Source organism: Aquarana catesbeiana, linkage group LG10, assembly GCF_042186555.1.
Source record: "Aquarana catesbeiana isolate 2022-GZ linkage group LG10, ASM4218655v1, whole genome shotgun sequence".
NCBI lineage: Eukaryota > Metazoa > Chordata > Amphibia > Anura > Ranidae > Aquarana > Aquarana catesbeiana.
Window position 1 is genome coordinate 213578769 of NC_133333.1, and position 20490 is coordinate 213599258.

The 20490-nt window shown below is 41.9% G+C and overlaps 1 protein-coding gene and 1 long non-coding RNA gene across 3 annotated transcripts in view; one reads left to right on the plus strand and one right to left on the minus strand.

Annotated features, from left to right (window-relative positions):
- The window catches only part of KIRREL3 (kirre like nephrin family adhesion molecule 3), a 1308166-nt gene that overhangs the window by 457893 nt on the left and 829783 nt on the right, over positions 1 to 20490 (minus strand). The window lies entirely within an intron of this gene.
- Positions 11575 to 20035, plus strand: LOC141111201 (uncharacterized). Its single transcript, XR_012236396.1, has 2 exons — positions 11575 to 12349; positions 19348 to 20035. It is a non-coding gene; the product is annotated as an uncharacterized lncRNA (long non-coding RNA).

Sequence of the window (20490 nt, forward strand, 5' to 3'; positions counted from 1 at the left end):
GCACAAGAAGACCATGAGTGGCCTCAGGGGCCCATTTACATCTATACATGTTAATAGAGGTGCGTTTTGTGTAGCGTTAGGAGCATGCGCTGTCATGTGTCAATGTGCATTTCCTTTGTGCACTGACATGCATTTTGACACACGTCTTCAATGCATTTTAATCTAGAATTTAACAGCCACTGTCCAGATTTTTTGTTATCGGTTGCCTACGCATCAAAACATGTTATATATGTTTTACTGCCCGGCCATCAACTTCTTTGAGCCTCCCAAAGCATTAAAACATAGAAAAAGTTGATACGCCATATTTTTCAAAACACACTGCACTGCAGCGCTAAGATGGAAAGGGACACTATTTTTATTATGGAAAATTAGACACTTGCATTTTAATGCATTAAAATGTTTGCGTTAAAGTGGAACAGTCTAAATGGGCCAAAAAGAAGAGAATTATTTTAGCAGTGGCAGTGCTCCTTCCTCAACGTATGTGGTGACACAGAGGCTACAGGCCAAGTAGGATTACAACAGTGAATTTGGTGTAGCCCATTCTGCCAAGTCTAAGGGATGTGACTGGCAGGATCACCAGGTATTTAACTGCTTGACATCCGCGCTATAGCCGAATGACGGCTACAGCGCGGACCTGAATTCCCGGGAGGCCGTCATATGACGGCCTCCCCTGTGCACGTGCCCTGCGCGCCACCTGTGCCACCTGTTATTGCCACATCACAGTGCCCACCAGCGCCACGTATCAATGCCCATAAGTGCCACCTATCAATGCCTGCAAGTGCCACCTATCAATGCCCACCATTGCCACCTAACAATGCCCACCAGTGGTGCCAATCAGTGCCACCTAGCAGTGTACAAGATTAGTGCCCATTATTGCCACCAATCAGTGCCCATCACTGCCACCCATCAGTGCCCATCACTGCTACCTATCAGTGCCCATTGGTGCCGCCTCATCAGCGTACATCAATGAAGGAGAAAAATTACCCTTTTAAAAAAGTTTATAACAAAATATAAAAAAAAATATTTTTTTTAAAAAAAATTCGCTCTTTTTAAATTTTTTTAACAAAAAATAAAAACCGCAGAGGTGATCAAATACCAACAAAAGAAAGCTCTATTTGTGGGGAAAAAATGATAAAAATTTCATATGGGTACAGTGTTGCATGACCGCGCAATTGTCATTCAAAGTGCGTCAGTGCTGAAAGCTGAAAATTGGTCTGGATAGGAAGGGGTTTTAAGTGCCCTGTAAGCAAGTGGTTAATGGTGTATCAACATACAGCTAACGTTCTGTCTTGTAGTTCCATGGAAAAACACTAGTACATACTACATTTTGTAACTGACATTTTGTTGCATACTATGGTCCTATAAAAGGTTCACTCCAAAAAAATGTAATAGTTTAGATGGAGCTGCCTTTTATGACAGAATTTTTGGGGCTCAACGTCCCACAATCACTAGGTGCCGATGCTGGTTCACTTTTGCCAGCCTATCTTACAACTTGCAATCAAAGAAATGTCATTCACACGGGAACAAACCCTAATTCTTCACTATATATTTGGGAAAGCGCTGTGTTGCTGCCAGAGTTTGTTCACATTAGCCATGATTGATTGAAGAGAAAATTTGCACATTCCTATTTGTGACATTGACCTGTGCAATATCACAAGGTGTTATTATAGGCTTGATCAACATGAATGGTTCCCTGCATAATACAAAGCACTACAAAATACTGTATGTCAATGTTATATAAATACAGGAAACACATTTATACATCTGAATAGGGCTATATAATGAAAATGCTTTATGGCATGGCCATTTATAGTCACATACCTGGCCGCTTGTATATCAGACCGGCCCATTGAGATACACTTTAATACAGTTACTCCTTTAGTTTAAAATTTACCTGCAGTTCAAGGCTTGGATAATGACCTTGCCAGGCCCAGTTCATCCAATCTTATCTCTGTTTGCGGACCTGTGGTCAATATAAATAAATCCTATTCCTCATTGCCTTTGGACTCATTCTCCTTTGTAACCCTCACTGTACCCCCTGGCTAATGACAAAACTTGTCATCTAACCTCAATCTCCTGTCCCCGGGTGATGGATATCCCGTCAGTAGACTGCAGCGTCTGTGAGCTGGGATAACGTATTACTCTTGTCTCTGGCACCGATTCTAATTTACTGGATTAAGATTAATTCTATCTCTTTCCCCAGATGAAGATTTAGGGGGCTCGTCCACTATATTTAGTGTCAAAAAGGCAATCACCCCCACAACAGACACACTTTATCCTATCAATCACCAGAGCCGAGAGGCTATTCCCGGCCACCCGAAAAACGGTCACCTTCCTGGGAAAGTCCAGAGGATTGTCAAAATTCAGTTTTCCTTGTTTTCTTGCTGCCATAGTTACTATTGCATAAAAAGGGGTACAACAGTGTTAAAGTGGACCTGTAGATTGGAGAAAACAATTTACTGTAATGTACAGGCAGGCAGTGATTTTTTTTCCATACTAGTTAAACTTCACATTCTGTCCTATTAAAAAGGTCTTCCACCTTACCTACTCCTCCACATCATTGTATTTATTATGAAAGTGGATGTAAATCCTCACATATACCAGTGAGGTGAACAGCCTCAGACAGGGATCAAACAATTCTCTATATCACCAGAGATAACCTGAAGAAGGAGCGTGTCCCATGTAGTGTCTCCAGTAGGCGATGTGTGGCTCTCTTTGCTCCCTTGGAGTCATCGGCAGTTCCTAATTAGCCCCAGCAGCAGCGTTTGCCTACACTCTTCAGATTACTTTGGCTGACTTCCGCCAGGCTGTGACATCCACTTCCGGGCTTCGTACACAGTGCGAGTGGCCGCTGTATATTGGCCCCAACAGTTCCTGTGCCTGCAGTTTGGTTCCCCCTTCATTGGACCCCTGGCCTTACGGTCCTGGATGGGCCCCCCCCCCCCCACCCATTGTTCTTTGTCCAACGGCTTTGTGCTGGGTTTCCCTAAGCCCCTGTTTCATCCACGCAGCTCCAGCCTCCTGGTACTGTCAGTTTTTTAATCCAAGTCTCTGCATGACCATCAATTGACTGCTGTATGCCTTAGTGAACATTTTTTTTTTTTTTTTTTTAACAATAATAAAAAGTTTTTACTTTGCCTCTGATGGTCCTATTTATGTCTGCTGATCAGCGCTGTTCACTCCTTTGATTATAACAAGTGGCTGCATATGATGGGCACAAGTGGTTGCATTTGATGGACACAAGTGGTTGCATTTGATGGACACAAGTGGCTGCATTTGATGGGCACAGTGGCTGCATTTGACGGGCACAAGTGACTACATATGATGGGCACAAGTGGCTGCATAGTATTAAGGAAATTATTCTCGCGCTATCAAAATATGGAGGTGGCTAGGGTGGAGAAGCTGCTTGCACCGATTCGGGTACACACCTGACCTTGGGAATGAATATATAAATGGGTGGTGCTGCGCTAATCCTAAGTGCGATTAAAACCAATGTGACTTAAATAATAGTCCTATCTTGCATCACCAGAAAATAAGCTGATTTGAGTGATGCGTGACACTAACTAAAATGTAAATAAATATATAAATAAATATAAACGTGAAACCATCTTCATAAAAACACACATATTGAAATTATATCACCGTAACATATGGTTGACTCAAAGTCAGTGACAAAGCAATCCTTAATACAGTGCAAATAAATATAAATAATGATTTAAACTATGTGCAAACATAGCTCAAAAAGTGACAATGTGCAATGTGTAGACAATGTGCACAATGTGCAGTAGTGTATACAACTCTATACAGTATGAGTAACAGAAGGGTCAGTATACCATGCTTCGCATAAAGTGACAAATGTGCAAAAGTTCATCCAAATAGATACGATATAGATATCCCAAAATAAGTAAATAAAATGCTTCACAAAGAAAGTCCATCTATAAATGAAATATGTGACAGCAACATCCTAGCATGCAACCGTTGCAATTAAAGTGCTCAGAGTGAATAACGTCAGGTGTATCTTCGTGTGCATACACACAAGTGGGTAATGGCCCCTTACCTTAGGGTAATAGGGCAAAAGCATATGACCAGATAAACTTTTAGGACATCCACCTAGGGGCTCCAGCGCTTCCCTCACCGTCCTAGATCCTAGGATATGGTTCCCTCAGATGTGGTGCAGGGAGGTATATAGAATAATAAAGCAGGAAGGGTCCCAATAGTGTAATTCCGTTTAGTAAAATATTGATTTTTATTAAAGAATTACAAGTACTCACATTTAAAAAGAAATGAACAGGGATTTGATCCGACGAGCGGCGAGCTCGTAAGCCTTTATCAGTGTTTGCAGCCTGTCCCGTCCCTACGCGTGACGTCACACCACACGTGACTTCATCAGGTGATAAGTACAGGCCAGACAAGTGTCCTTAAATAGTTTAATAGTGGCCGGCAATGGGCGGCCATTTTCCCGAAGTCTGGTATATTATAATGCGTTGGCCATTTTCCTAAGGGCCGTGGGACGCTAGCTATGCTTATAGTGTGCGTCAATGTGAAACGTCAGCTGACTTGTAGGACCAATAGGGAGTGTTCAGCCAGTTTCAGCCCCTCATACTGTCAGCAGAGGATGATGGATGCTAATTTAGCAAATGTAAAGCCTCTGAAGGTAAAAAACAAGCAGAGGAAAAGAAGAATGGGGATCACAACAAAGTGAATGAGACTAATTGTGAGATAGCTAAATAGCATTCACACAGTGGTCTTAAAATAGCAAAAAAAAAAGATATTAGAGACCGCGATCCGCCCTCAATGGGATCTGTACTAAGCTAGACTTGTGAAATACTGAAAGCATGTGAATCTTATGCCTAAGAAAACCGGGGGAGAGAGAGGCAGCAATACTGGTAGCAAGCTTGCATACAGATTATATAAGAGTATAAAAACGGCCTATATATATATTTAAAACAAAATATAGGAGTGACAGATATATACTACATTTAGTTGCTGAAATAAAATAAAATTAAAAGGCATATTCCAAACTATATGAATAAATAAATAGATCAAAATTAGCGAATAGTGCAAATTTGCAATAAAAATGGAAATAAAATTTAAATTATAAAATCAGAGACTTCTTGATTACATATCTTTTTTAAAACGGGGGGAGTCGAATTGCAGCAGCTGTAGGTGATATAGTCTAATAAGGGCACTTCCAAGTGGCTGCATATGATGGGCACAGTGGCTGCATATGATGAGCACAAGTGGCTGCATATGATGGGCACAGTGGCTGCATATGATGGGCACAAGTGGCTGCATATGATGGGCACAAGTGGCTGCAATTGATGGGCACCGTGGCTGCAATTGATGGGCACCGTGAGGCTGCAATTGATGGGAGGGGGGGTTTCAGTATTTTTCAGTTTGTTTGCGCCCCTCCCAAACCAACCGCCACTGACTATGAGCCAAGACTGGCATGCTGATATAGCCTCGGGGGCAGTTCCATGACAGCCTGGCTCACAGGAAGTGGGTTCAAGGTTGGCATCAATTCATTTGAGTGTGTTAGAGACAATACCAGAGAGATGGAAAATACTACAAAAACAGCTGCTTAATTAATCTTCAAAAGATCATTTAGAGTTTCATAGACTGGCCAGCACAGTCACATATTTTTGCCCTCTGTGCCTTGGATGCTGTGTACTGGGATTGTGGCATCAGCGGTATTTCAGTTGCACACGCAGCAACTCAAATAGAAATGAATTACGGGGATTGGAACATGAGTGGATGACCCCCCCATATTTAGAGGCAGGGTCTTGTCAGGACAATCCTGGAAAGTGGGTGTGATTGGCGGGCCCTGCATACTTAAAGGCAGGGTCTAGGTGGAATTACGTTATAAAGTGGGGATAATTTCGGGTGAATGAAAGGCAGACTGCGGAGTTATCAGTGTCCTAAGATCTAAAAACATAATGTTGGTAAGTATGGAAATCGAAGAGCTTGATAAGTAAAGCTGGACATACACTACTGAATTATCACCCCCCAGAATCGTGACATTACAGAATGACAGGAATTATTAACTTTGGCTGCAGAGTTTGACACCGCCTGCATATTGGATGTTGCCACCCTATGTGACTCTGACAGCCATCTTGGGTCAGGCAGAGCCTATTTAACCGCTTTAAGATCGACCACAGTACTGCGGGTGGGTGGCACGGGCAGGCTGAATCATGTAATTTCATTAATAACAGCTGTGATTCCTATAATGATGCTGTAAATGGCCCACTGCTATCCCATGATACCTGGGCCAATCACAGCACCATGTACCATGTAAATAGCTGTAGCCAATCACAGATCACTAGTAATCACAGCTGTTAAGTGCTGTTGGGTGATAATCACTGAAACAGCAATTAAAGTGAAAAAAACACCTCCCCAACCTTTGGGACCTTGAAGGTACAACCATATAGGCAGACAATAGTAGAAAAATAAGGAATATTTATTGAAAAAACATTAGTAAAATATTGCACATAGCAGTGGATACAGAATATATACACACAACAAAAATGCAAAAGAAAAGATATGACTTCCTTGACCCAACACGTTTCAGAGCTGAATGTTATCTCCTTCATCAGGGGTTTCCACAGGAAATGTAATATCTATAGAATTCAAATGCAGAACGATCAGCAATAATTAAACCCTAACCATTATTACTTTACTTTAGTATTATTTGTTAGGGTTTAATTATTGCTGATCTTCTACATTAATTCAATTTCTATTCTCTGCAACTGGGATTTGAGTTTTTTCTGCCGCCGCACCATGCTCCCCCCCCCCCCACAAATATACATTATGGCCAGTGTGAACGAGCCCTAAGGCAGGCATGTACATGCAGACTAGTATCATCTGTTATATACACATTTTCATGAATACAGACAGACATAATTACGTTTGTTTCAACTCTGTCGGCTCAGCTTGCTCCAGCAGCAATTAAACAACGCTGTTCTTAAGTGCCTGGAACCCTCCCAAGAAATACAGGTGGTCGCCGATCCAAACTCCTTCCTGAAAACTTTTTGTCGGTGTCACAGGTGCTGCCACTTTGGATTGTAGCTGTCAGGCTGACGGCCGCTGCGCCACTTAAAAGCTACTGAAGCGACTTTGATAAAACAGCTGGCACAATGCACTCATCCTCGCTGCCAACACTGACACAACATATTGGCATTTAGAGAAGCGATGGGAGTCTTCAACCCTTTTATTACACCTGGGCTGATGTGCGAAGTGATGACAACCATGCAACCCCCCCCCCCCCATCTACATCCACTTTTCATAGCGCCTGCTGGGGCCAAAACTCCATTAAAAGAAGCATTAATGGATCCTGACAGAAAGAATGCCAAGGCCAAATTCTGGAAGAGGATGAAGAAACTGGCCGATCCCCCCTGATAACGAGAATGCACTGATCCAAACCTGGCAGTTAATTGAGGCTTATTTTATTTTTTCTCCTTGTCCACTAGACCAGCTGCTGGTATCGGAGGCCACAGCACTGGCTGCAGGCCGCTTTGAGGAGTAAATATTTTGCTGGCGGATTAGGGAGTCCACTGGGTTCACGGAAAAAAATTTAATTGGTCTCTGTAGCATTGACAATGGCACTGGCAGAGCGGCTTACGTCCTGGAATTACTGCAATTATTTATTTACCTCCATAGACTGTTAGAGCTGTTCTCCAAAAATACAAGTGGCATGTGTACAAATTCCAATATATGGGTGTGTAGACTTTTACAAGTAAAGATAAAAAAAAAAATCTAGAAAATAAAAATTAAAAAAAAATATATATATATTTATTTGTTTATGTTCCCATAAAAAATAATAATGTTTATTATACACACACTATATTGCCAAAATTATTGGGACGCCTGCCTTAAAGGGGTTGTAAACCCTCGTGTTTTTTCACCTTAATGCATCCTTTGCCTATATTTTACTCACCTGAGCCCTGTAATTCCCACGGCGAAGACATACTCTTCCTCTTTGTCCGGGGTTCTCGACTCTTGATTGGATAGATTGATAGCAGCGCAGGCATTGGCTCCCGCTGCTGTCAATCAAATTCAATGATGCGGGCACCGGGGGCCGAGTCCTACATTCTGTGTCTATGGATGCAAAAGCTGGACTCAGGAGCGTGGCCGCAGGGTATCCCCCCCGAGAAAGCGCTTCTCCTAGGGGGTTATATGATGCAGGGAGGAGCTGATAGTGCCGCAGAGGGACCCCAGAAGAGGACGATCGGGGGCACTTTGTGCAAAATGAACTGCGCAGTGGAGGTAAGTATGACATGTTTGTTATTTAGAGAGACTGCGCGCCAGGCCTTCTAGTCCAACATCAGTGCCTGACCTCACAAATGTGCTTCTGGAAGAATGGTCAAACATTCCCATAGACACACTCCTAAACCTTGTGGACAGCCTTCCTAGAAGAGTTGAAGCTGGTATAGCTGCGAAGGGTGGGCCAACTCAATATTGAACCCTACGGACTAAGACTGGGATGCCATTAAAGTTTATGTGCGTGTAAAGGCAGGTGTCCCAATACTTTTGGTAATATAGTGTATACACACAGTGGGTTGGGACAGGGCAACATAAAGTTGGCAAAGTAAGTGGTACTAACAAGGAAGAGCTGGAAGAACATTTTGCAACTAATTAGGTTAATCGGCAACAGGTCAGTAATATGACTGAGTATAAAAAGAACATCTTAGAGAGTTATGCCCTGTACACACGATAGGATTTCCCGACAACAGAATCCATGTTTTTTTTCCGACGGATGTTGGCTCAAACTTGTCTTGCATACACACGGTCACACAAATCTTGTCGGAAATTCCGAACGTCAAGAACACGGTGACATACAACACGTACGACAAGCCGAGAAAAATGAAGTTCAATAGCTAGTGCAGCTCTTCTGCTTGATTCTGAGCATGTGTGCAACTTTGTGCATTGAACAAAGAAAGGGGGAGGGGAATTTGGGACTTTAAATGAGGCGATGAATGTGTAGGTTCATCTGCCTCCATCCCTAATACTGTATATAATGAAGCATAACTGTAAAGTAAATATGCAAGGACATGTTTGACAGTTCTTTATCTAAATACAAAATTGGGGGTAGAAAATGTAGCAAATATAAAAAATTGATAACAGTAATAGATATCTTGTATTTCATATATATACACACATATGTTACAACATAATCTATGGGTAATAGACATATTGACATGAGGTACACAATTTAAAAAAATATCATAGATCTTAAATTGATTAAGGAATAAAACATTGTAGATAGGATACAAAATCCGGGAGAATTCCGGGGAGAACTTTGTGCATTGGAATTGTGTACACACGATCGGAATTTACGACAACGGCTTTTGTTGTTGGAAAATTTGAGAACCAGCTCTCAAATTTTGTGTGACGGAAAATCCGATGGAAAATGTCCGATGGAGCCTACACACGGTCGGAATTTCCGACAAGCTCCCATCGAACATTTTCCGGCGGAAAATCCGACCGTGTGTACGGGGCATTAGAGTGTCTCAGAAGTAAAGATGCACAGAGGTTCACCAATCTGCGAAAGACTGCATGTAAAAATTGCCAAACAATTATAGAATAATATTCCTGAACATAAAATTGCCAAGACTTTCAATAGATCATCATCTACAGTACAGAAAATCATCAAAAGATTAAGAGAATCTGGAGAAATTTCTGTGCACAAGGGACAAGGGCGAAACGCAATATTGGATGGCAGTGATCTTCTGGCCCTCAGACGGCACTATATTAAAAAACAGGCATGATTCTGTGATGGACATCACTGCATGGGCTCAGGAATACTTCCAAAAATCACTGTCAGAACACAGTTCGCCGTGGCATCTAAAAATGCAAGGCAAAGCTCGGTCATAAAAAGAAGAAGTCATATCTGAACATGATTTAGAAATGCCGCCGTCTTCTCTGAGCCAAAGCTCATTCAAAATGGTCTGTTACAAAGAGGGAAACCGTTCTGTGGTCAGATTAATCGAAATTTGACATTCTTTTTGGCAACCATGGATGTCACGTCCTCTGGACTAAAGATTAATAGGACCTTCCACCTTGTTATCAGCGCTCAGTTCAAAAGCCTGCATGTCTGATAGTATGGGGAAGCATTAGTGCGTATGGAATGGGCAGCTTGTACATCTGGAAAGGCGCCATCAATGCTGAATTGGTCAATTCTGAATTGAATTTTCTCAGTTGAAACATTTTATATGTTTTCTGTTTTCTATTGTGACCAAAATATGGGTTTATGAGATTTGCAAATCATTGCATTCTGTTTTTTGGAATTAGGGTTGTACTTCCCAGAGGGGTATTTCACCTCATAGATAACACATTCATGTCAATCCGGATGCCTGTGCAGTTCTTGGCTGTGTTCACAAATGTCTGACACAGTCCATGCTACAGCATTTCATCATGTGATTTGCTACAAAGTTACAATGTTGAAGGCTGATCAGTGGAGGAGAGGAGACTGAGGAAGTGCTTTTTCTTACCTGCAGAAGAGTGATGGTGTCACTGTAAAGTCACTGCATTGGAGCTTGTTTTTTTTTTTTTTTTTAATGAAGAGGTGGAGTGTCTCTTTAAAAAAATATATTGTCTATGTATATTATGACATGTCAGGAATTTATTTCTGCAGATTTGTAAAAGTAGACTTAAAAAGTCTACAAAAAATTAAAATTATTGATCCTCCTCCATATGTTACATGTTTATGCAAACAAAAACCTGCATTAAAAAAAGAAAGGCATAATGCTGATTACATACCAACCTCCCCCCTGGTAGTACATTCACAACCCTCCAATTTTGCCACATTTGTTTTCACATAGCTATGCCCATCTCATAGGAGGTCACATCCATCCGTCTGTCTGCCATACTGACCTTCCTGCACTCCCCATACAGGTCTCGCCCCCTCTCCGCTATCGACAAACAGTTATGCTAATTCCGGCCAGACTCAATGAGATTCTGTACCTAGGACTTCCTGCCAACGTGTTAGAGGCTGGATAGAGATCCATTGTTCCCTGTTTGAAAGGTGTCTTTCATGGAACAACTGCTGTAACTGCGGGCTCCTGTGAGCCTAAATCACCCATTTGAATAGGCTTTTACTGCCAGCTTCCTGCAATTTCATGCACAGACAGAAAAAGAGAAAGGAAAAAAAAAAAAAAAGAAAAAACCCACTACAGGGTCCCTGTAATTTGGTGTCTTTAAGGATGAATGGCGCTAACAAGGTGCAGATTTTGGACAGAAAGGACAACTGGTTCGCAAGAGAAGTGAAAGAGGCCATCTAATTTAAAGTGGGACAACTGCCCCCCCGAACAGTGGTGGGGGCCCTTGACACAATTTGTCTCCTACATATGATTCTGTTTTATATCTCTACCCTGATGGTTTTACAACAATTCACATCTTCAGCCATGTCAATCAACAAATTACCACCCAAGCAGACTTCCTGACACTAAAGATGGGGTGATGTAACTAGAACAGGGTGGTTCCATAATCTTCACACCTCAAATCCTGTTCTTGGATTATCAACAACTGCCTTGGATTAAGAGATCTGTGATACCTGGGTGTGTATAAATGCCGGGGATGTTCCTGACACAAGTCCAGAAGTCAAGTTGAATGTGACGAATTACTATTAGTTGGTGCTAACATGCATTTTTAAAGCTTCTTTTATTCTTCTTAGCTTAAACCTTGTCTCTACCAGTAAAATAGGGCTCAGTTGACTGGTTGTGTTAGCATTTTGTTCTTTTCGAAATAGTAATTATACGACACTGGATGTGCAGGCTGGAAGAAAATGATTTACTTTTCTGTTAAGATCACATTGTATAATTATATTAAGGTATGGCAAACAGTTTACACCAAAATATCAGAAATGCCTTACCATTTTCAATAAAAATCATTGAAATAAAAAAAAAAATAGGGCTCAGTTAAAGTGGTTGTATTCTCAAAAATTTCACTTTGCATTTAAATTTGTATATTGTTATTAAAAACCAATTGGCGTTAGTAATTTTGTCTCTACCTGTTTCCTTTCCTAGTTAGCGAGATATTGCAAGAGTGATGACATGTACCGCGCATGCGCCGTATCTTCCTTCATTCTGGCAAGCCGAGACCCTGCCGGAAAAATTCATTGGTTATGTCGGGGCTGCGTCATTTCCTTTTGTAGACGTCAGCCCCGACATCACGCGATGCTTCGTCCACAAGAGAAGAGGCTTGAATATTTTGTTCCTAGTGCGCACGTGCGGCATTATTGAAACAAGGATGAACTGTGGGCGGAAATACAAATAGATTCAGACGCGGAAGACACAGTGGAGATGGCGCCGGCTAAAACGATGAATAGCGCTGTACAAGATCAAGATTATATACAGTAAGATAAATAATTTATAGATATAAAAAGCGATTAATCTATTACTAATTACATTGTCTTTATGAATATTGTGAATGTCATGTTAACATCGAAGGGTGTACTACCACTTTAAAAATGGTTGAAATTAAAGTTTATCTCAAGCCAAAACTTTTTTTTTTTTTGTTTGGATGGAATGGGGAAGGAATATAACCTCCACTCCATTGAAGAGATTCCTTAATTTCCTGTCCATGAAAAAAAGGTTGTCGCCAGAGCAGGAAGTGAGAGGTAATCTTTTGAACATAAACACAGAAGATGCTGTAAAGTTCTATTCTATGCATTAAGATAAAAAAAAACCTTCTGTGTGCAGGAGCCCCCCTCATACCCCCTAATACTTACCTGAGCCCCATCTCGATCCAGCGATGTTGCAGGAGTGCCTCGGCTGCCCAGGACTCTTCATCCTCATTGGCTGAGACGGCAGTGTGGTGCCATTGGCACCCACTGCTGTCAATAAACATCAGTGAACCAATATGGAGAGCAGCGGCTCGGCTCGGGTGACCCCATAGCAAACTGCTTGCTATGGGGCACTCAGCAGGGGGGGAGGGGCCAGAAGCGCCAGCGCGGAACCCCAAAAAAAAAGGAGGATCTGGGCCGCTCTGTGCAAAACCACTGCACAGAGCAGGTAAGTATGACATGTTACTTATTTTTAAAGAAAAAACTTCGACTTTAGTATCACTTTAAGATAAGTAGGGGAAATCTATAACCCCAGCCAGCTTTTTTATTGTTAACAAGTGGATCTGAGATTGAAACCCCACACAACGAGTGAATAGTCCAGATAGAAATGTATTCTATATAAAAGAGCCAATGCATTTTGGGGGCCAGAACTTGCCCGCTTCATTAGGACTATAAAAATAAAACATAAAGGATTTTTACAGGTAAATATAGTGTGTGGTTTCACATTGGACATGTATAAATACATACAGTAAAAGAATATGTGAAAAATACTGCAAAGGGTATTGAGTTAGAAAAAACAAATCAAAATATTATTACATGACTCAATTTTAAAGAGTAGAATTAAAATGTTCCTGAGACTCATTAGAGCTGAATAAGTTCAGAAGTCAAGTTGAAGGTGACAAATTACTACTAGCTGGTGCTAACATGCATTTTTAAAGGCCAAAAGGTACATTTTCTACTTTTTAAAAGTACTGATGGTAGTTTATGTATTTTTTGTTATATATTAATTGTAATTTAATACATGTCAACGGTAAAACCACACGCTAGATTCAACAGAACAAGGGTGCATTACCCTACGCCAATAGTATTGTAATAAATAGTAATAAAATGTATACATGACTGTGTGTATTCATTCAATTTACGGGAGGTTTTGAGTTTTGTTGAGATAGGAGAGGATATATACAGTAGTCAATATTGACTAGAGCAAAAACAGGGTAAAAAAGAAAAGGATATTTCCCTCTCCCCTGTTCAATGCTACTGTGCCACTACTTTATACAATCTAAAGGGAGATTTCTATCAGATCCCCTCTCGCCAGATAATCACACAGGGAGGTAGATGATATCAACTTTAAACAGTTGCCACCAATGCCCTATGACTGTCTGTAACTATGGCACGAGATAAAAAATTCCTTCAAATAAATAAAATAAAGGAAATTGTATACAATCATGGTTGAAAGATAAGCCTCAATCCTGGTCAACTTTCTCCATAAAATATGTAATTGGAGTAATCTGTCTATTGATGGTCTGTACAAATAAATTTCTATACTCCCTGTAACTTAACAAACTTCATCTGCTGCTGTAATCAAATAGCTACCTCATATCTCAAATAAATTAAAACTCCCTACCCACAAGAACCATGTGTGACCCCAAACCAAAAAAAGTGCTCCCAAAATAAGAATACCCTACATGCTTCGCTTAATAAATAAGCTTCGTTAGTGCTGAAAAATCAAATAAGGAACTTCAAAATGAAAAAAAAAAATAAAGAAAATGGGGGGGTCCAAACTATCCCCACATGGCTGAAATTAAAATTCCTTCTATTTATATTTTTAAAGATGGCCGCCACTCCAGCGACATGGTGACGTCATTACGTACGCTGCGTGGTGATGTCATGACGTTCCTGACGTCATGACGTCCACGTGTTCACCACTAGTGCCATGGCCATCTTGTGGAGAAGAGCCAGAAGGCAATCTCCCTAAATGAATGTATCAATTAAAGTTGAGATCATCTACCACCTTGCGTGATTATCTGGCAGGAGGGGATCTAAAGGGAAATCTCCCTTTAGATTGTATAAAGTAGTGGCACAGTAGCATTGTAGCATTGAAATAGTGAGAGGGAAAAATCCTTTTTTTTAACCCTGTTTTTTCTCTAATAAACAATATTTACTACTGTTTATATCCTCTCACATCTCAACAAAACTCAACACCCCCCCCTCCCCATAAAGTTCGAAATTCCTTATAAAAGTTATATTTTATACTATTGGCTTAGGTGGTGGGGTAACACACCCTCGTTCTGTTGAATCAACTGAATGCCAGATTATGTATAATTTTTTCAATAATTAAAGCATAGCAAAGCCCACAGTTTGCTGAAGACAAGCAGACTAAGGACATGGATTACTGGAACCATGTCATGTGATCTGATGAGACCAAGATAAACTTATTTGGTGTCAAGCATGTGTGGCGGCAACCAGTTGAGGAGTACAAAGACAAGTGTGTCTTGCCTATGGTCAAGCATGGTGGTGGGAGTGTCATGGTCTGGAGCTGCATGAGTGCTGCCGGCACTGGGGAGCTACAGTTCATTGAGGGAACCAGGAATGTCAACATGTAGTGTGACATAGTGAAGCAGAGCATGATCCCCTCCCTTCAGAGACTGGGCAGCAAGGCAGTATTCCAACATGATAATGACCCCAAACACACCTCCAAGATGACCACTGCCTTGCTAAAGAAGCTGAGGATAAAGGTGATGGACTGGCCAAGCATGTCTCCAGACCTAAACCATATTGAGCATCTGTGGGGCATCCTCAAACGGAAGGTGGACTAGAGCAAGGTCTCTAACATTCACCAGCTCTGCTATGTCGTCATGTAGGAGAGGAAGAGCACTACAGTGGCAACCTGTGAAGCTCTGGTGAACTCCATGCCCAAGAGGGTTAAGGCAGTGCTGGAAAATAATGGTGGCCACACATAATAATGACACCTTGGGCCCAATTTGGACATTTTCACTTAGGGGTGTACTCGCTTTTGTTGCCAGCGGTTTAGACATTAATGGCTGTGTGTTGAGTTATTTTGAGGGGACAGCAAATTTACACTGTTATACAAGCTGTACACTCACTATTTTACATTGTAGCAAAGTGTCATTTCTTCAGTGTTGTCACATGAAAAGATATAACAAAATATTTACAAAAATGTGAGGGGTGTACTCACTTTTGTGAGATACTGTATTTATCTGAATATCCTGTTTGTTTGTTTGTAGACCTGATGAAGGAAGCATTGGCATTGGTTCTTTTGTGGAGTTTTCTACCGGATCCTACACTGGAATAAATGTCTCTGGACTATTAACTCTGATGTGGATCTTTCATTTCAGGTCCATTTGTTTGCATAGCAAACCAAGATAACTGTGAAAATCCTTTGCTGTGTGGACAATGCAAGCCAGAATCCAGACAGCTTGTTTAAACACTGCAACACCACTGGATAGTAATAACAATTGAATGATCGCAAGGTTTCAGCGCCACTTATCCATTCTTCCAAGCTTTTATTCTTGTTTGTTTCTCTGTTGCAGACATTCTCTTACTTTCTGCCTGGTGAAAAATTGTCTGCATCACAGAAAGCGAGGGGAAATCTCTCTAACGGAGATTGCTGTACTGTGCAATCTTCAGGGCAGGCAGCCAGGTGCAGAAGATATGTACCAGGAGGAAAGTTAAAACCATTCAGCAGACAGGCTGCATCTACCCAGTCAGCTTGAAGTGATACTAAAGCTTTTTTTTTTTTTTTTTTAAATAACAAACATGTCATACTTACCTCCACTGTGCAGCTCGTTTTGCACAGAGTGGCCTCGAACTTCCTCTTCTGGGGTCCCTCGGCAGCTCTCGCGGCTCCTCCCCGCATTAGATAAACCCCTAGGAGATGCGCTCTCCTGTGGAGTTACTTTGCGGGAGCGCTCCCGAGTCATTCATTCTGCATCCATAGAAGCCAAATATATGACTCGGCCCCACCCCCACGGGTCATCGGATTTGATTGACAGCAGTGGGAGCCAAAGGCTGCGCTGCTATCAGTCTATCCAATCAAAGTCGGGACTCCGTGGAGAGAAGGACGGCGCGTCCCTGCTGAAGAAGGGTAAGTAAAACGGGGGGTGCTGGTCACTGCCAGGTGTTTTTTCACCTTAGTGCATAGAATGCATTAAGGTGAAAAAACACAAACCTTTACAACCCCTTTAAGTGCAAAATGTTTCACTAGAGTGTGCCTTAAACACAGAACTCAAACCAGAAAAAAGAAGGATAATCCATTAACCCTTTCACTGCCAGGCCCTGTGCTCCACTTTTAAAGTGGTTGTAAAGGCATCTTAATGCATTCTATGAACAGTTCTGCTATAAGTTCATACGGACCTGGCAGCGAAAGGGTTAAGGGCTAACATAACAAAAGTAGAATTTCCCATCAGTATTTCTTTTCTGCCACTAGTCTGATGGCTCAGGTTATCCTGGACCCATCCAGACTGGGACTGGACAGTGAAAGGAGAAGCAGCACAGCGATGAGCTCACTTATTACTCTGTTCTCTTCTCCTATCAGCATGCTTCTTGTCAGTATATAAACTCATTGACTTCTTGTGCTGCTTCTTCCTCTCACGCTCCAGCCTTACTTTACAGGGACTGCAAGAGGTTGGTACCAGGTCACAATCAGGTACTTACACTACTTGCATTTAATTATCATGCAGTTTTCTATATTGTGGAACCAAATGTTTTAGAACGTTGTGAGAGCAGGAAGGACATGACTTGCGAAAGCTGCAGACAACCTATATTTGCACGCTTCGCACTCATCCGACATGTCAAAGAATAACCCCCACTTAGGTAAATAAGTCCATCTTCTCCAAAACGACAAAACCCGTCACAGATTGATCAGCTCTGATTGACAAGGGATGTCTAATTTTATTCTGACCCCTGCTGAATTCGAGGCCAATAAATCAATTACATTATGTTCTGCGGCTCATCTTCTATTTCTGCAATTAGGAATGCAGATCCCCTCATTACAGCTAAATATTTACAATTTTCACACTTGTTGATCATTTGTTTTCCTAGGGGAGCATTTCCCTCATAGCCGTCTTGTCCAGTTCTGCTGCATATGTATGAACATTCTGTACATGGCGTCATTACACATAGACAGGCTTTTTATAAGGTTCTCACAACTCCAAGGTGACTTCTAATGTTCTGTATGAAGTTTTTGACAGAATGTTCTTTATAGCAAAAACAAAAAAGAAAAATTTTTAAACATAAACATACATAGTCACGATTTTAATCCTATTCAAACACTGATTGCTAATGCTTACTGCATTTTACATAGCTACAATATTGTAATCACTTCAAGGTTGGCTTCACATCCTTGAGTAAAACATGAACCATGGCGTGTTGTGAAGCCTACTATTTTAAAGTGAGCTCTTGGTTCCACACGTCTGTTGTGCCCACTATGAAGGGCTCAATCCCTGCTCTGAGTACCCAGCTCTGCTATGCCCATTATGAGTCCCATTATTTCTACACTGAGTTGTTGGGTCTGCACAGCTGCTGTGCCCATTATATGAGGTTCCCACCATTTCTACACTGAGTTGTTGGGTCTGCACAGCTGCTGTGCCCATTAAGAGAGGTTCCCACCATTTCTACACTGAGTTGTTGAGTCTGCACAGCTGCTGTGCCCATTATGAGGGGTTCCCATCATCACCGCTCTGATTTCCTTGGTCTGGCCATCCGTACCCATTATGAGGGGCTCCCGCCATCCCTGCTGGATTTATTTTTTGTATTATAGAGAATGTAGCAGCAGGAGCCGGAACACACAAAACTCTGACTTGGACCAGAACAGAGATATGGCAGAGAGACTTCATTGTTAAAGAAGAATTCCAGCCTAACACTAGCTAGTCTTAGTCCCCACCCCTTCCTCCTACCTATGTTGCCTGCCCTGTGTAAAAAAGATGTGCATACATACTTACCGATTCGCAGCTTGGCTCCCCTGTGTCAGCAGTGGCTGTTGCAAGGGACAGGAGGGAGCGTGGACAACTGCTGGGATATGGGAGCCTATAAGTGACATCACAGTTCTTGTCATTGCTAGCCGTAGCCATGGTTTAGGGCTCCCTCCTCTCCCCTGCAGCCACCTCTGACTGACACAGGGGATCACGTGACCAGAACTGGAACAGACTATAACAAGGTAAGTATTAATACCTTTTTTACGCAGGTTAGGTAGCAGGAGGGGGGAGGGAACATTTGTAAGACTAGTTAGTTAGCTAGTTAGTGTTAAGACAGGAGGCCATGGGTTTACTCAGCTTATAACTGTTCTGCTGAGACTTTAAGTAATAGTCAGTAATTAGTAGACAGCAGTGGCGTCACTAAGGGGTGGCTTTTGGGGCTATAGCACAGAATGTGGGGCCCATAGCCCCGAGTCTATGCAGGGGTCCCCAAGGGCAGGGGAGGCTCTCTGGGGACCCTGATTTAAGGGGGAGGTTCTCTGGGCACCCTGATTTAAGGGGAGGCTCTCTGGGGACCCTGATTTAAGGGGGAGGCTCTCTTGGGACACTGAATTTAGGGGGGGGGGGGGGGGTCTCTGGGGATATATATACACATACACACTTTCTTTACTAAGCTGCTATGGCCTCTAGCCCCAGATCTTTTGTAGGCCTAGCAACGCCCCTTGTAGACAGACCTAGGTCTGTAGCTGCAATTTTAGTGCATGCTGCCATAGTCTGCAGAGTATTAAGTATTTTGTGTATGCACCAATGCTGTGTTCTTGCATGAAGTTCTCATAAATGTGTTCTCGTTTACAGTGTCTCCACTTGCCCTGGCCCTGGCTAACCAGCCAAGATACCAAAGAGATCCTGCAATGAGCTGTTATAAGCAGTCTTTACAGAAAGACAGGAGAATAGAGTGAGAATATAATAACAGAATGCTTTGGAGAGTCCAGCAATCAGTGATATCTTCCTGAGCTGTGTTTAAAGTATGAAAGGTGAACACTATGAGCTATACTTCCCGCACTATGAGCATCATTGCCACGCTTAACAATGGGGACGATTCCTAAAGTAGACAGCAAAATCTGGCATCTCATTATATTCAATTTTGCAGTCATTCTTTTGCTGCTGTTTCCTTTTTGTTCTAAAAGTGTGAAGAACAGAGAAAATGGAAAAAAAATTTGGCACCTTGATAAAAGCTCTGCGCCTTGATAAAAGCTCTGTCTTCAGGTCTCAGCTGAAAACTATGAATTCTGCTTTTCAATGGTGGTGTAAAAAAGTAAAAATTTTGCAAATTGAAAACTATAGGGAACATTTGCATCTTTGCAGTGCTTTGACCCATGTAATGTCATACATTAACATGCATTGTATTAGGGCACCCCATTCAAAATTTCCAGTCTTTGATCCACAACAGGAAATCTCTCCATATTCAAGACCAAGAACAAAAATGTCATATATTGCAGTATGCAGTGTCTTTCTGAAATAAAATAAATGTACCTGCCTGTTATCAATCCTCTGCATAATGTACACAGAGCTGCTTATGCGCAGCTCCATTTACATTTCCGGCAGAGTGCCATTGTGCGCACATGTCCGGGAGTGACGTCATCCCACACCGACCAATCAAGAAGGCCGCGAACGGGCATCCAGGAGAAGCCGGTGAGAACATGCCATCAAAGGACCTTGTGGGCACCCAACTGTTGGAACATAGATATGTATTCCTGTCTTTGGTTCTACTTTAGTTTACTTTTTTAGGCTTTATTTTTACTTGATGACACACTTCCTGCCCCAGGGTGACAACATTCACTCAATGTACTATTGCATCTACCAAGGAGTAGCATGGTCAGTGCCTATAAAGGACTAAACATCACCTTCTCCTCTTCTCATTGGGAGGAGCAGTTTTGTAGTTTACAGAAGATAGCTGAAAAGACTGATAACATGGTTCAGAATTTTAGCTTGAGCACT